Source organism: Otolemur garnettii, unplaced genomic scaffold (genome assembly GCF_000181295.1).
Source record: "Otolemur garnettii isolate 467f Iridium unplaced genomic scaffold, OtoGar3 scaffold00009, whole genome shotgun sequence".
NCBI classification, from domain to species: domain Eukaryota; kingdom Metazoa; phylum Chordata; class Mammalia; order Primates; family Galagidae; genus Otolemur; species Otolemur garnettii.
Window position 1 is genome coordinate 22,050,628 of NW_003852404.1, and position 17,385 is coordinate 22,068,012.

Genomic DNA, 17,385 nt, shown 5'->3' on the forward strand with positions numbered 1-17,385 from the left:
TAAAACTCAACCATATTGGATCTTTCCTTGGTTGTATGGAAGTTTATTTAGTAGTAGAACCAAGTCTAAATCATTAAGTATTGAGCTACTATGTAACAGATAAATTTGAATTGTGAGATAGCAAAGGGAGCTTCTCCCCACGTCAGAAGGACTCTATGTGTTAACATTCTCAAGGAAACACAAATCATGAGGAATAAACCACATTTTGATGCATTGACACTCACCATCTTATTTTCCTTTCTTAGGGATTCCAAAGCAATACTGTATAAATCCTCTAAAATATTCTGAATGCTATCAAATAAGCAATTTAGCAACTTTTGAGGACAATGAATTTCACTTAAATAAATGTTGTTTCCTGGAGAGAATGTACCCTTCCATTAGTGCTGGACTCCATCTTAACACAAGCTCTCTCTTGAGGATCATAATTTTTTCAGTTAAAGAAAGAAGAAAATTTATTGGCTGTTTGACCTAAGTGATTACTGGGCTCCCAAACACTTTATTATTTAACTGGTCATTGACAACTGGTACTGGAAGTCGAAGAAGGGTGGAATGAGTTATACTCAATTGAATGAAGGATTTAGTGTAAAATCTACTGAAGAGAAAAAGATGAGTTAAGTTTTAAAAATTTCACTTCTAGTAAACAATCACATTTATTATTGTAGTGGTTTTCTTCCGGGATATGAAGCATTCTGTACAGATTGAAGCTCTGAGTCCATGTCTGTAGTTGAAGTTTTCCAGGCTTTGAAGTGCTTTATTTAACTTCCATGTATCACTAATGATGTTGCTGTGGAATTGTGTAATGCTATTCCCATGAGCAGCCCAGAATAGCTCTGTAGCTTTCAGTGCAATCTTTATTCCGGGAGATGGAAAGAGTGGGTTGTCATAGAGCTAGTAGAGAAATCAGAAGACTCTATTTATGTTTTAAGTGAGAAGATGCTGTCTCTCTTCTGTAAAATTTTAGAATAAGGCTGTTCTGTGGAGACATCAGTCTGAGTGCTTAACAGAATGTGCTCACCACAAGGAGGCTCAATAAAGTTTGTTGACAGTAATGAGAGTCATTCTGTACTTACATGCAGAATCTGAGGCCATTTGCCATCCCTCAATTATTCTTTCACAAATCGGGTGGCCCCTCTTCTTTTCCTCAGTAAGAATAAATGTTCTACTTACAGAATATTGCCCTTACGCCTGAAATTTCAAGTACTAAAAAACATCTGTCTTAACAGAAAGACACTATATTACCAACTTTGCAAATGTGTGTGTGTGTGTGTGTGTGTGTGTGTGTGTGTGTGTGTGTGTTCCTTTTCCCTTGGGATTTAATTTTTGTGGGCCATTTCCTTTAAATTTTTAAATTATCCAACCTACCTGGGTTTGAATCTCAGATTTGTGACTTACTAAGCGAGCAAAAGTATATTGTTCAATTACTAACACTACTTTCCTGAATTTTTTTGTGAAAGAAAAAATTACCAAATAAACTGTGTTTGAAAGTTCCTGTGAGTATTTCTACCAAGTGCTTCTGAAACATGAGTCAATCAATTTTTTCCCCATAAATATGAATAATTTTTATTAGATTTTTGTTTTAACTTAAACTTTCAGCTCAATGAGAACTGGGGAAAAAAGAACCTTTGCAGCATTACCTGGTAATCATGTTATGAAGAAATATTCTATTATGACTTCTGTGCGTATTTTGTAAATTGTTTTCATTTTTGATAATATTTCTTCAATGTCTGTGATTTATAAGGAAAGATTCAAAGATTCATACATGTCTGAGACATTAATGTAAAAGCTCAAAGACTACCGGACGTTATTGTATGCTGTAAGAACAAAGTTTTTATGGGACTTTGCATAGAAAAAGGTGGTTGGGCCTCATAGGCCTGGAAAGTACCTTTAAAAGGCCCTTTATAGGCTTGGTGCCCATAGCCCAATGGGTAGGGCACCTGCCACATACACCAGGGATGGTGGGTTGGAACTGGGCCTGGGCCTGCTAAACAACAGTAACAACTGCAACAGAAAAATAGCCGGGCATTGTGGTGGGCACCCAAAGTCCTAGCTACTTGGGAGGCAGAGTCAAGACAATCACTGCAGCCCAAGAGTTTAAGGTTGCTGTGAGCTGGGATGTCACAGCACTCTACCCAGTACGACATAGTGAGACTCAGCTTCAAAAAAAAAAAAAAAAAAGCCCTTCACTGGAACAGTCAGCTGTATCTTCACATTGCAAGTGATATATATAGTTTTAGCTGAATATTCTCATCTATCACATTAAAATGAGCTTATTAATCTGAATTTTAGAAGTTATATAGTTCAATGCTTATTAAATTTAAAATTGTATTCCTGTACTTGCTGAGGGACAGAAAATTGAGAAACATAAACTTAGTTTTATATTTCTGAAGTCACATTTACAATTAAGTAGTATAAAATAAACAATTATTAATATTGGGAATTAGCCAGTGTGTTTCTTTTAAAAAATCTGCCTTATCCTAATAGAATTTGAGGATAACTACAATGTTTATTATTATATTAAAGACCTATATCCATTAACACAGAAAACTAAGACCTGGCTATGATGTTAGATTTAATGTTTTTCCTTATATTTCCATATGTGCAAAGTTTACTTGAGGAATCTGGCATTTAACAAAATTTTAAGACATAAACACAATTTTTCCAAGTTTTGCCAACTGTATGACAAGGATGACCTTTCCTCCATTTCCAATTCTTCTATTCCATCTGACCTCATCAGAATGGCCTTTACCACCCATATATCTATTAGCATTCTGATCACGACTGTAAGTAATCCATAGGAAAATTTAGGATATCCTTATATCTCTTGCCTACTTCTATGAAAACAGACCACTTTTTTCTTTAAAAAAACAAACATACAAAACAAACTAACAAAAGTAAAAAACTGACTCAGAGCAACAAATATGTACATGGATTATTTATAAGTCAATTCATTTTAAATGACATTAGATTCTTTTGAAATAAATACTTTATTTGTTATTATTAGTATTATTAAATTGGGAATAAATGGAAAGACTTAATGAATTGTAGCTGGTTACCCATTTAGAAAGGATGAATTACTCTATTGGCAAAAGAACATTAAGTTAATTTACATGGCTAGTTTTTCAAAATACAGGAGAACCTCCATATTTGACCATCTCCCCATATTGACTACCTCCTTACGGTGACACAATTTTCATAGACCGGACATGCACCACATGTACTCAATGGAAGACTGACCTCTATACAGGGTGGCCATAAAGTTTATGGACACCCTGTGTAAGTTCGTTCTTTTCTCATATTTTATTATTACCACGTATTGGATAAGGCCTAACATCCTATTGTTTATCACATGTTGCAGATATTTTTTCAAGGTGAAGAACTGGTCTCAATTGTAGATATATCCTGTAATCACAAAACAAACAACCCCCCCCCCCCAGTTAATTGGAACATGATGCCCCAAAGGAAAGAATTCAAGACTTCAAATTGCAGGAAAAGGTTGATTTTCTAAATTTTCAAGAAAGCAGCAGCTGAAGAAAGATGGCAGAATATTTTGAATCTTAGCAAGACCATAGTTAGCAACATCCAAAATGTAAATGTGAGAACTTGGGAGAGAGATGACAAGGCAAGTGGAGACCTGCAGTTGGAAAGGAGGGAAACTTCCCTTGATGAAGTCAATGAAGCCGCATTAAGCTAGTTCAAGCAAATGAGGGTAGTTAATGCTTGATTCTCTGGGTCCATGATCCAAGAAGTTGCTAAAAATTTCACACAAGAATTTAGGGTGGCAGATTTCCAAGCATCAAGTGGTTGGAAACATATACTGTGGCATGAGATATTCCAGAATGTCTTGTGTTGTGAATCCAATGAAGTTCACAGTAGAAGTTGTGAAAGAGTTCATTGATGAGTTCCCAAATTTCACCAGAGGCTTCAGAGATAACCCCTTTAGGGTAGGCAAGTATGGACTCATTTTCAAGGAAGTGCTTGAAAGCATCCTCATCATGAAGGAATGTAATAGAAGAAAATTTTCTAAAGACTGTTTCACAGTTCTGCTTTGTGCTCACTCAACCAGATGGAAACCATAACCCTTGATGATTGGTAAATTGGCAAAGCCAGGCATGTTCAATTACCTGAAGCCTGAAGACCTCCCCATCACTTGAGACAAAACAAACACACATGGATGACTGGTGCTTTATGACAGGTGGGTAAGAGGTATAGACTGAGAAATGAAGAAAAAGAAACAGTTTCTTTTACTGACAGGAGACAACTGTCCCAGCCACCTGCAAGTGAGTCATCTCACAAACATGACACTGAAATTTCTGCCTACCAATGAGACTTCAAAACCCAACCTCTTTGGCAAGACATCATCAACCATTTAAAATGTACTACCAAGCCCAGCTCCTGCAGTGGGTCATTACTAGAGCATAAATCTGTGGCTTGTTTGTGGAAGAAACTTCATCCACCCCATCAGTTAATGCTCTCGGTGCTGTCCTCTGGATCAGTTCTGCTTGGAATAAAGCTCAGCCAGAAACAATCCAGAAGTGTTTCAAGAAAAGTTGGAGTTGTCCCCATCCAAGAGCAAGATGTTTTGGCCCCATCAGACAGTCCATTTCCCATGGCTAAATTTGAAGGAGTAGATTTTGATGGCTTTGTTATAACGGATGATGAGGTGTTAACCTATAATGAACCTGTCTCAGAAGTCATTTTCCAGGTAACATTGACCAAAGTATAGACCAGCATAAAAGTTCATGAAGCAACTGATGCATTGGAAGAAGCAAGTGAGGATGGAAGAGAAATTATAGAGGCTCCAAAAGAAGAGGATGTCAGACGTCTGGTAACGAAAATGAAGCCATTCACTGTGCAAAAATGTCCAGGTATGCTGAGTGGTGTAACCAGCATTCACGATGCTTTCTCCACTTGGGTTTGTAATAATAAGAAGAAACAAACCCAGATTGACTCTTCTTTTCTGAAGGAAAGATTAAAGCATGAGAAAACAGTAAATGTATTGTTTTGTATGAAACTGTGCTGTGATTTTACTGGGTTTTGATAATGATTGATTTTATATGATATGCTCTAATTAAAGCTGTACAAAAAGTAAAGTACATGTACCCATCAGGACAGTAGCACTACTTCTTACATTGACCACCTATGTATACTGACCAGTATGTCAATTTACACAGGTTCTATTGTTCTTGGGTGCACTGATGTTGGGTGGTCAATTTACACAGGTTCTATGTTCTTGGGTGTAGCATTGTAAATTAAAATCTCTAAATTAAAGAGAACCAAGAAATGATACAAACAAATTTCTTAGAAGTGAGCACAGAGTAGGAGTGCTCCGCTGGCACACCTCTGTTTTTCTCTGGAGAGTCAACAGAGGCTTATATTTGCTTCTCTAAAAAGTGGATTTGCTCTGAAATATACAGTTTCAGCAGTAAAATTTTGACTTTAACGAAAATATTAGAAAGATAATTATGGTCCCATTTACAAACTGATGGGAATTTGGGTTGATTCCCCATCTTTGCTTTTGTGACTTGTGCTGCAGTAAACATCTTAGTGCAGGTGTCTTTTTTATAAAATAACATCTTTTCTTATGGGTAGATACCCAGTAGTGGGATTGCTGGATGAAATGGAAGCTCTTGGAGATTTTTTAAAAAGATGAATATAGAAATTGATAGTAAAAGTTCACAAAAGCCAAGGAAATATTTCTACAAGTTGAGTTATGTATTCAAGTACACTGGTGTGGGAGGGGTATTAAAATGAAATCAATTGGAGAAAAATGATTTCTCCAGAAGTTATTCACATAGAAGCTATGTGATATGAACTATAGAAATAAATGTAATATCTATTGTATAGCTCTATTTAAAAATATCTCTTAAATTTTGTCTCATTACAAACTAAATCTGGCATTCTCAAATATACTAGTATTATTATGAGATGTGTTTCTCAATACGAAACAAGATTTTCCCCAGGTAGTGAAAATTATACATCGTTAGTGATAAGCGTGGAGTAGTTTAAAATGATGAAGATCAAAATTACTTTCTTTTTTGCCAGTGAGAAGTAGTGTATTATCAGTGAGGCAATGGCATATTTTCCATTCTTAATATTTGATGCATTTCTATAAAAAGATTATGGTTTTCATAGAGATAGATGTGGGATGGGATTCTAAGTGCTAAATCAGACATGATACACTAGAAGTATTGCCAAGAAATGGCCTAGAAACAAGAATACAAACTGATAATTTAAAAAAAAAACACGATGCATAACATTTGAAATATGTTTTTCAAAATAATAAATAAAAAGGATACATATTGGGCATATGTATTGTGAGATTCAGTTTTAATACTTTGCTTGATCACTATATTTAAGGAGAAAATGGCAAAATAATTTAATTGTGTTTGAGGAAGTCATTAAAACATTGCTTTGCTTTTTCTTTAATGATAAAATTTTCTGTCTTTCTAGTGAGTAGTGATTTCTCTATTAAGCCGATGTGTTCATATTTGAATTGGATCTATACAAAGCTGAATTTATCTAACACAGTAAATAGTGTCCAGAGAGTAAATAGAGGACTAAACCTTAGAAGAAACTTTGTGATGTTTTATGTATTTTAAACATTTCTTTGTTGGCTTTTTGAGAGAATGATGATTTTTATCCTCCTTCTAAAAGCTTGGAATTTAACATCTAAAAACAAAATACTTAGGGTCTTAGGCAATGTTTAAGCTGAATAACCTTCAGAGTTGTTTGAAAGGAGAGGACACTAATTCTACTTTCTAAAGTTAGGTTTTATTATAAGTTGCTTAATTCTTAATAATCTTTTTGTTTGTTGCCCAGAGTGGAAAGAATGCAGTTCTCATGTAACTCTTGTTAAAGGCCCACTCTGTTCTAGGCACTTATATATTTCACTTACTTTTATTTGAACCTTTTTTCTGTATTGAACCATTTTTCATTTGACAGAAGAGGAAACCGAGAGTCAAAGGGGTTAAGTGTCTTGCTCCAAGTTACCCAGAAAAAAAGTGTCAGAATAAGAACAAGGTCTGGGATCTCCTGACCCAAGGTCTAATGACTTCTCCATTAAATTTCAATTTCCAATTTTGTGTATCATAGGAGCATGTGCTCATGTTTTTTCTTAGATAGAAAAAATAATTTGAAAAGTAAAGCTTACAATGTACTGTTAGATAATCAAAAAAGGTGAAACCTTTCACTAGGATCTCAGAGATGTAGAGAAGTAAAGTTTAGATTAACACTGGGGAGATTGGCATTTCTTTTGGCAAAAGAACATAAATACGTAACATTTCCCAGTGAATATGAGTTTAGAGGAAAAAAATCTGTTTGGAGATTTTTTGAACTCAAATTACATTGCATGAGTCTGAAATGTTGAGAAAGCTGTTCTTTCTTGCACCTGTACATGTAAAGAGTTGGTGATGTGAACATTTATAGGAATTCATAAAGCGAGCCTTGTGTAAAATGTTTTCGGTTTTAAAAACAATTCAACTAGTGAGTAGAACAGTTCAACTAGTGAGAAGATATATATAAACTGTGAATATATTTAAGCCCCATTCTTTGGAGTCCTTAACCATGTGACCACAAATCTCTATTGCCACCGTGTGGTAGTATGTATATTTCAGAGACAGGTTCCCTGAGGAAAATTAACCTCTGAAGTGCCAAGAAGTACAGTAACAGGTGCCTGGTGGTCGCTAAACTCTCAGTTTCTGAACTCAGGAACTAAGTAGGTTTGGGGAGTGTGGGATTTTTTTTGTCCAGAGTTATTATTCAAATTCTTATTTTAGCCATTCGGGAATGCTATGGATTTGGAGAGCAAAGCTATTGTACAGATATCCCAGAATAAAAACCAGGAGCCAATATAGGAATTAAATTTCATTTCACATTCTTTTGTGTTCAGAATGGAAGAAGACATTCCGTTTTGAAGTGGATCCTGAACATCCGATGCAATTATCATCTGGATAATACATACAAATTTATTTTGTATAAGTCATTGAGAAAAACGTCTTGCCAAAATGATTTGCCAGAAGTGTGAGAATGGAAGACTTCCCGTTATTACCTTATACTTTGCTGCATTCAGAAACCTGACTTTGTAGTGTTTCTATTTGGAGGTTGAGTAGTTACTTCAAGTTGTAAAAGCTGGTTGTTAGCTTTGAACATGAGGTTAAATTATCACATCAAAAAAAGGTCTTTTATTCCAAAATGATCAATTATTGAACTTCTGTGTGTAATCGTTAAGGTGTCTATAAACTCATTAACCAAATGAAGCCACCTAATTGTTAACAGTTGATCAGAATTGTGTTTGGCTTCAGGTGCCAATGGTCCTCCTGTGTTGATTCCACTAGCAGGATTGGGGTTAAGAGATCAAATTAATATGACAGCAGATGACATTACATGACAGCAAAAGACATATGAAAAATTATTTCTATTGTATCATCCTAGAAATAGTAAAGGTGCTAATACTTATTATAAGAACACTTACAAGTGTTCTTATGACTTATTTTATGTCTTATAATGCTCAAGAGTATTTATAATGTATTTTTGTGCCAAAAAGTCTCTACTAATTACAAGTTTTGTGATTTAGGCCAATTTTTTAACCTATTTTGTGTGTGATGAAGATAATATCAGCATCATAAAGAATAAGCCAGGGTAATAAAAGTAAAAGTCCTGGTGCTCTTAATAAGTATATGTGTGTATGAAAATAGCAAACAAAAGTTCTCTATTTTATTTAGCAGAAACTTCTTGACATCATCTTGTATTTTATTATTTAACTTTAAAATAGTAGGAGAGGACTTTAGTATGAGTGCAAAGAATTATTACACAGTGTTTTAGTTGTGGAGAATATTGATAGAGAAAGGAGTAAAAGAACCTACCCCCAAGACAGCCTTTTGTACAGAGCAGAGTATGAAACCGAGGCTCTCAAAAAGCACCAAAACAAACAGCTCCTGGCCAACTCTGGGGAAGCCAGCCCTCTTTATATCAGTGATCTTTGTTACATGCACCCAGTGATTTCTCAGGCAATTTTTGGAGCCTTCTTGATAATGGTCTTCAAATTACGCGCTAATTCAACATTGCTAATGAAAGCCCTCACAGAATGCAACTCATTAGCTCTCACTTTTTTGCTAATCCACAAATTTTATCCTTGCTGGACACCTGGTGGTGCAGCCTCCACCCCACCCCCGCATCTCAGCAGAGATGTAATTGCCAAGACCTAGAGCAAGGTTTCATATTACCTAGACGTGTGGCTTTTACAAACTCTTCCATGAGACTCTCTGTTGTCGATAATTAAGAGCTATCAAAATGCCTGGCTGATTTATACTTGATAATCTGAAATGAGGGTCCCTGTGATCACCAGCTTCTGTCCTATTATTTACACAAACATAGTGCAAGAAGCAGACTAGGGCTGAGGCCACATCAGGGGAAAGGCGGGCTTTCCAACAAAGAGGCCATAGAGGCAAAGGTTTGAACAAGGACAGCACAAGGCAAAGCATAGCTCACTCAGTGAATGGTCTTTATTGCTAAGAAGCTTCACAGAGCAGGTGGGATTTTATAAGTTCTTTTGAATTCTGAGCTGAGAGAACCTGGCAAGATTTAATTGGCAAGCTGTTGTAGTCAAATCCAGAGACCATGAAAATAGACATGCATTTTGGACTTGAGTAGGGAACTAGAACAGTATTTTAAAAGGAATGATTAGTAGAAATAATAGAAAATTATTCCCTGTACTATGGAAAAGGAATAAAAGTGTTAATTCTTTGAAAATGCAAACTCTCAGTTAAAAATAGAGATAATACAGTCTGTATATAAACAATGAAAAACCCTTGGCAAAGATGATTGAGCATGGGTTTTCTGCAGCATTAGCCTAGGATAGAATAGGATTGACCACTTACCCCGTCTGATACTGTACAGAATTCAGGGTATTTGTGATTTGCTAGTGACAGCTTACAAGGTGAGAGATCAATGGAAGTGTTTTTGAATCACACCCTGACTTAAGGCCAGTGGCACTTATTGAGATGAAATAATGTATAATAATGAAGAACAATTTTGTAGAAAACTTTTAATGATAGTATGTCAGGATAGGGTATTTGAATCTATCCAATTAATAAAGGGTTTGGCATAATGGCATTTAAACATTTAGTTCGTATTTACTTGTATGAAGTTCAAGTACAAGTATGGCTGGAATTTTATGTTAACCTGAAAGTTAGGAGCAGGAATACTGCTGGTTTAAGTTATGACCAAATATCATTAGGAAATACATAAACTAGTATAGAGAAAGGGCAATGTGTGTTATAGAAGTTTAAGTCTTTTGTTACTTCTCACCTAGTCATATGTTCTGTGTAACTATTCAGAGTATTTCAATACAGGCTATCCCCAGATTATGAACAAGATGGGTTCTGGAGATTTGTTTTTAAGTTGAATTTGTAAGTTGGAGCACGTACATTTACCTATTACCTGTAATAGTTTCCATTCTTAAGTGCAAGTGCATCTCACAGGTCGGTGAGATGTTTGTAACTTGGGGGCTTACTGTAATAGCCTCTGTTTGTAAGTGCCAGTGGTGTGCCAGTCAGATGTTTGTAACTCGGGACTGCCTGTGCTTCCCTTTGCTGGATCCTCTTCAGAATTCAACCCCGCTGTCAAAAGTCCAGCACAAAGCCTTCCACAATGACTTTCTGGCTGTAAATAAGCCGCACCTCTCTTCTCTGTGTCTGAAGTATCATTCTGTGGGAATTTATGCCTTTTATTTGTGTAAAGGCAAATGTAACTATTTAATGTATGTGACTATTTTATGTAACTATTTAATCTCCCCAATTGGGTTGCTATGAGGACAAAACTTCTTCTAACCCATGGGGGCTTTGTGAGCAGTTTCCTTACATAAAGCCTTCATTACTGGCTGGTGGTGCCTACGCTTCCCTTCCCATATATTCTCATTTTACACTGAAGCTTTGCTAAACAACTGGCTGGATTTTGTACATGCAGTTCAATTGGGCAAGAGGTGGCGGGTAATGAGAGGATCGGGGTGAGGTGGAGTTGGGAGGTGGGGGGTGAGGTCGATTTGGGGGCTGCGGGGTTGTTCTTTCCCTGCTGTTTCCTTGACTTATTTCTTCAAAGTCTTCTGTTCTCTCTTGAGATGTCACTTCCTTTTGAAATTCCCCCTTTACTCTCCTCATATTCATATCCAGTTTAATGACCCTTCTCTGTGTTCTCAGAATATTGGAGAATTCCCCTGTCTCTACCACTGAGGAAATTATTCAATTTTCCTAAATATTCTCAAATCCTTCTACTGTTTTAGCCAGTACACACACCTGTATTGCCTGTTTGTTTTTGTCTGTCTCTTTGAACAGAATTTCTCCTTGACATCACAATCATTTGGGGCAGGGTACTGTTTGATAAGTATTAGGGAATGCATATGTGAATTAATATTAGTACAATGTAGGCACCATGGGAGTTGAGACTTTGTTCTATCCATCTGACATCTCTGGTGCCTGAAACAATACCTAGTTCATAGTAAATCTTAAGGGGTTGAGTGAATGAATGAATGAATGTATAATAATAAAGAATTTTTTAGGCTCGGCGCCTGTGACTCAAGTGGATAAGGCGCCAGCCACATACACCTAAGGTGGCAGGTTCGAATCCCCAGCCTGGGCCCGCCAAACAACAATGATGGCTGCAACCAAAAAAGTGGTCAGGCGTTGTGGTGGGTGCCTGTAGTCCCAGCTACTTGGGAGGCGAAGGCAGGAGACTCGCTTGAGCCCAGGAGTTGGAGGTTGCTGTGAGCTGTAATGCCACGGCACTCTACCCAGGGGGACAGCTTGAGACTCCGTTTCAAAAAAAAAAAGAATAATTTTTTTAAAAAACTTGTAATAATAGTATGTCAGAATAGGATATTTGAATCTATCCAATAAGTAGATTAACATTTATAATCTATAATCTAACATTAATAGATTAATAATCAACCTTTTAAAAACTGTTGATTATTAAGAAGTTGTCTCATAAATGATAATTTTCGCTAAATAAAATTCCTAAAAATTTAAATGATGCCAAAAAGATAGATGAGAGTAGGTAGAACTTAATATTAAATATTTGGAAGTGAGTAAAATAAAGGAAAGGACCAAAAAAGGATGATGGTGAACTAGCTGCTGTTCTTTGACAAGCAAACCCTTATTATCAGAAAGTTTACCTAAGCATTTCAACAGCTGACAATAATAAAAAGAGTAAGAGGTATGAGAAATTGTGTGTCATTTTACAATCACTTCCGTGCTTTGTCTGTTTGCTCCATTGTGATGGTTCAGATGGTTCCATTTGACCCCAACCTCTAGCTGTTCCAACCTCAGAACTAGTATTTATTGCCACATATGGGCTATGCATGGCAGCTGCAAAATCCAGATGCCAAGCTTTGGAATGTGTTTTTATGGCAGCACCATCTGGAGCTCTGGCCAGCCTCTTTATTGTCTCTTGAATGTTTACACTAATAGCTTTGCTGGGCTCTGGCCCTACCTGTGGGACACACTGAGAGTCAGGCCGTTTATGAGATCCTCTTGTAGTTCCAGTTAGAATTTCCCTTTAAATGACTCTCACATGTTATCAACTTATTCCTTTTAATGTATCTGCAATGTCCTACAAAAGTAATAAAAAAAGGTGGTCATTGAGACTAGGAAAAAAAAGAACTGTTTACTTAGCAATGGGCCCATATCACTTATAGAGTCACAATAGTCCATTTGTAGATTTGGGGGAAAATATGAAAGGTCTTCCAATTTCTTAAACATATTATTTCATGTATATATTATTGAAATAGAAGACATCCCTTATTATAGCCCTTTATCCAACTAATTTATATAGAATACTAATCTCAAATTAGAGTGATACTACTCCATAGCACATTTAAACAGCATTTTAATTCATGTGAAAATGAAAAAAATATAAAGGATTTATTCGCGGCAAGCTTAAAGGTTCACTTGCATCTTAGAATGGATAAAATGACTACTTGTGATCCTTATAACCATGATTTAAAAATTCCTAAATGATAAATGAAGTTGATTCACTGTTTTGATTTGCCATAGACCCATCATTTTATTTTATTTTATTATTTTCCCACCATTCACTCCCCTCAATCTGGGTTCCCCCTCCCCTCATAGTTGTGATCTATTCTTCATATGAATGTCTGAGTAATTATAAATTGGCTTCATAATAGTACTGAATATGTGGGATGTTTTTTCTTCCATTCTTGAGATACTTTACTAAGAAGGATATGTGTCTCAAGGTTGGTTCAATATACATACATCTATAAATATATCACATAAACAAACTAAAAAACAAAGACCATATGATTCTCTCAATAGATGAAGAAAAAGCTTTTGACAATATCCAGCATCCTTTCATGATCAGAACACTTAAGAAAACAGGTATAGAAGGGACTTTTCTTAAACTGATAGAGGCTATCTACAAAAAATCCACAGCCAATATCATATTGAATGGAATAAAATTGAAAACATTTCCACTCAGATCAGGAACCAAGCAAGGTTGCCCATTGTCTCCACTGCTTTTTAACATTGTAATGGAAGTCTTAGCCATTGCAATCAGGCAAGAGAAGGCAATGAAGGGTATATCAATAGAGTCAGAAGAGATCAAATTTTCACTCTTCACAGTTGATATGATTTTATATCTGGAAAACCCCAGGCACTCAACCACAAAACTCTTAGAAGTGATCAAGGAATATAGTAGCATCACAAAGGAATACAAAATCAATACTCACAAATCATAGCTTTTATATATACCAATAATAGTCAAGCTGAAAAACAGTCAAGAACTCTATTCCCTTTACAGTTGTGCCAAAGAAGATGAAATATTTGGGAATTTACCTAACAAAGGACGTGAAAGATCTCTATGAAGAGAATTATGAACCTCTGAGAAAAGAAATAGCTGAAGATGTTGGAAATGGAAATGGAAATGGAAATGGAAATGGAAAAACATACCATGCTCATGGCTAGGAAGAATCAACTTTGTTAAAATGTCCATATTACCCAAAACTCCTCATTTTAAATGAAACACAGCACAAAGAAGGTTCAGCTCAAGCGACAAGTTGGAGTGTTATATCCAGGAATGGAGACTGGCTCTTGGAGTTTAAATGACTTATCCAAGATCACACAGGCAATAGACCCAAAGTCAAAGTGAAGATGAACATCGTCCAGTTGTTTGACGACAGGAGAGTCAAGCCTCATAATGGAGTCCCTGAAATGATTGCATGAACCAGTAATTGCACAATGTCTCTTTACTTTCACTGCCCTGACACTTGTCCTGCACCAGGTGATAACATTTTGGTAGTAACTGTGGTGGGATGGTAGAGGATGTGGAGCAGGACTCCAGTCTGATAAAGAACATGAAGGAAATTGTACTTGTTTGAACTCTGGAAACCTCTTCCTGGTAGCTGGGCATTCTGAGGTTGGTGATGAAATAAGGTGCTCCCTGGCTTATGGTCTCCAGTCAGCCTCTTACAAATCCGTGGAGGTATTTCAGGGTAAAGAGGCTGTATGGGAAAGCAATCTCCTTGGATACCTGCCTCTACAGTCTATGTCTGGAATAGAAATGAGGTGCCTTGTTTTAAATAAAGAGAAGTAGGAAGACAGAGATGTGACTTTCATCCCTGCCTGTACCCAAATGGCAAATACATGTGTGCTAGGGGATGACAGGAGGCTCACAGGAGCAGCCCTATGGATTATGCAGCCATTTAACAAAACAGACACAATTAGATCCAAGGGAAGGATGGTGCTCTCTCCAAAGACACTTTAAATAGGAATGAGCTGTTAAAGCTTTTGTCTAGACTGAAGATAGATCTTTATAAATGATATTTTGTCTTGGAAAGAACAAGATGTATTGTTACAATGGGTTGTCTTCTAAATAAATGGCAGAAAAGGGAGTTTTCATTGTGGCTTAATCCTTTGTTCTAAAGAATCTGTGCTTTTACATTCAAGAATATATTTCAATCAAAAATCATGAAAGTATCCTTTTTTTTCACATTCTTGAGATACTTTACTAAGAAGAATGTGTTTCAACTCCATCCAGGTAAACATAAAAGATGTAAAGTCTCCATCTTTTCTTATAGCTGAGTAGTACTCCAGGGTATACATATGCCGCAGTTAGTTAATCCGTTCGTGGGTTGATGGACATTTGGTTTGCTTCCACAATCAATATGTAAACAAGCACATACCCACACCAATGATAAAACACAAGTATAGTCTGACAAGAGGGAGGGGAGAAGAGGGAGAGAAGAGAAAGGAAAGGGAGGGAGATTGGCGGAATCGCATCCAAAGTGAGAGTGTTCAGCATGCCCCCTGGTGAAGGGCTCAACTACAACTTGACCATTCCCATAGGATTGAAAACAGTGTAACCTAAAAATCTGTGCCATGATGTTATTTGAAATTTTAAGAACCATGAACATATCACTATTCGTATATTAACAGTGACATACTAAAATACACAGACATATATATTCATATATGCATACAGGTGGGGGATGTGTGTGTGCGATTTTATAAAGGAGTTCCTTTCATTAGTTGGAAGAAAGTCAATACAACTATGGCAAAAACTCTGGTTGTTCTGTAGCCAAAAAAAAAAAAAAAATACATTCTGACTTCACCTTTTATATGAAGGAGATAGGAGTAAAGTTTTTAGCACTCTGAAATATCCTTAATCTGACTGAGGCATTCTCCAACTCTCTGAAATAATAGTTGCTTAGAATTGCTGGCCTAGTAATTTTTGCCACTTCAGATTTGTACATGCTTTTTCTTGTTGGAAAATAAATATATCACAAAACTATTATGGTTGAACATAAATGTATCGCTGCCCCTATCATTTCATACAGTAGTAGCTTGAGGATGTTTTTGAGATGAAGGTCAAACAGACATTCCTAAGTGAATCCATGGGTTCTATGTTGTAGATAACGTCCAGTGACAGAAGAACACATCTCAAGTGAATCCACAGGCTGTATGTTGTGGATAATGTCTGTGGACAGAAAAACAGAGTGGAGAATGCTACTATGTTGTCCTTGCTTTGAAATCTATGTTTTTCAAATTGAAAAATGGCAACATATGATGTTTAAGTTGCTAGAGACTCACAAGGAGTGAAAAGCATGGTGAGTTAAACCATCAGTTGGAACCAGATTTTATGCACAAAGCATTAATAAGTGGATACTTGTGCTGATAGGTGTACTGGGAGTTGTGCATTCACGAGACCATTCTCTCCATAAAAGTCTTTGGATAGACCTTAACTAGACATCCTTGCAAGTAATATATTGCTATGGGAAGAAATCCCTGAGCGTACTCCTGAAGGGGCCAGGTTCAAGTGGAACTTGAGAGCAGAGAATAAGCACAGCATACCCCTCTTGCACACTCATGTACATACACGCACGCACACACACACACACATGCAATCCAATAATACCTAACAAAAAAACTTTCCACAAAAAAATAATTTTTTATGAAATTCCTGAAAGCTATTCGGAAACTCAGGCATATGTTAACCATTGTCATTTACTATATATTGTGGTTGGAATATAACAAAAGAGGTGGGTCTGTCCCTCTCTCATTCCCTAGGGATTACAGTGAATCTGAGAAAGCAGATAGGTAGATGGTGATAATGGTGACGAATATGACAGATGCAGTGATGATGGTGTTAGCTAACCTTTAGTAAGTCTTAGCTAAGGACAAAGTGCCAAATCTGAATAGTTTAATTATTAATTCATTTAATCCTTGTAACAGTTCATTTTCTATCTGAGAACAACAAAACACAATGGCTACATTGCAAGATGTTGTTTTCTCTGTTGTAGTGGAACAAGTTGCAAAATAATTCATAGGGTCATCCTCTCAGGTAAGGATGTCCTGAATTATGATGGTAGAAAAAAGCTCCATTCTAAATGACATGGGTCACAACAGACAAAGCTAAATTTTAAGCCATTCACTTGCCATTTTTTAAAATTGAAATTTCTGAAGTTTCAAATTCAATGCTTATCACAAACAGAATATGCATGACTTACTTTCAAAGGATTTTAAAAAATACATAAGCAGTTATAAAACATAAGATTTTTTTAATAGATCTTAATCTATGTGTAAGTGGAAAGTTAAAAGATTCAGGAAGAATTCCCCTGTTCAGCTTTATTGGTCCTATTTTCTAGCAGTCTCTGACATTGTTCATTGTTGATCAAATCCATCCTCAGCTTCTGTTATTTCACACCAAACTGGTTCTTCACAACAGAATCTTCCAGATTTTTTTCTTTTTCAGCTTGTTCGCTTTTGGAGAAAGATTATAATTTCCATCCAGATTTCTTTAGCTTTACTCTCAGAAATTAGAGTAATGTTAACTTTACATATATATACATATGTATAACTATGTATGTGTCTGTGTATATAT

The 17,385-nt window shown here is 36.2% G+C and overlaps 1 protein-coding gene across 11 annotated transcripts in view; it reads left to right on the plus strand.

Moving 5' to 3' along the window:
* ROBO2 (roundabout guidance receptor 2) overlaps nucleotides 1-17,385 on the plus strand; it is a 595,724-nt gene that overhangs the window by 204,222 nt on the left and 374,117 nt on the right. The gene's annotated exons all lie outside the window — the stretch shown is intronic.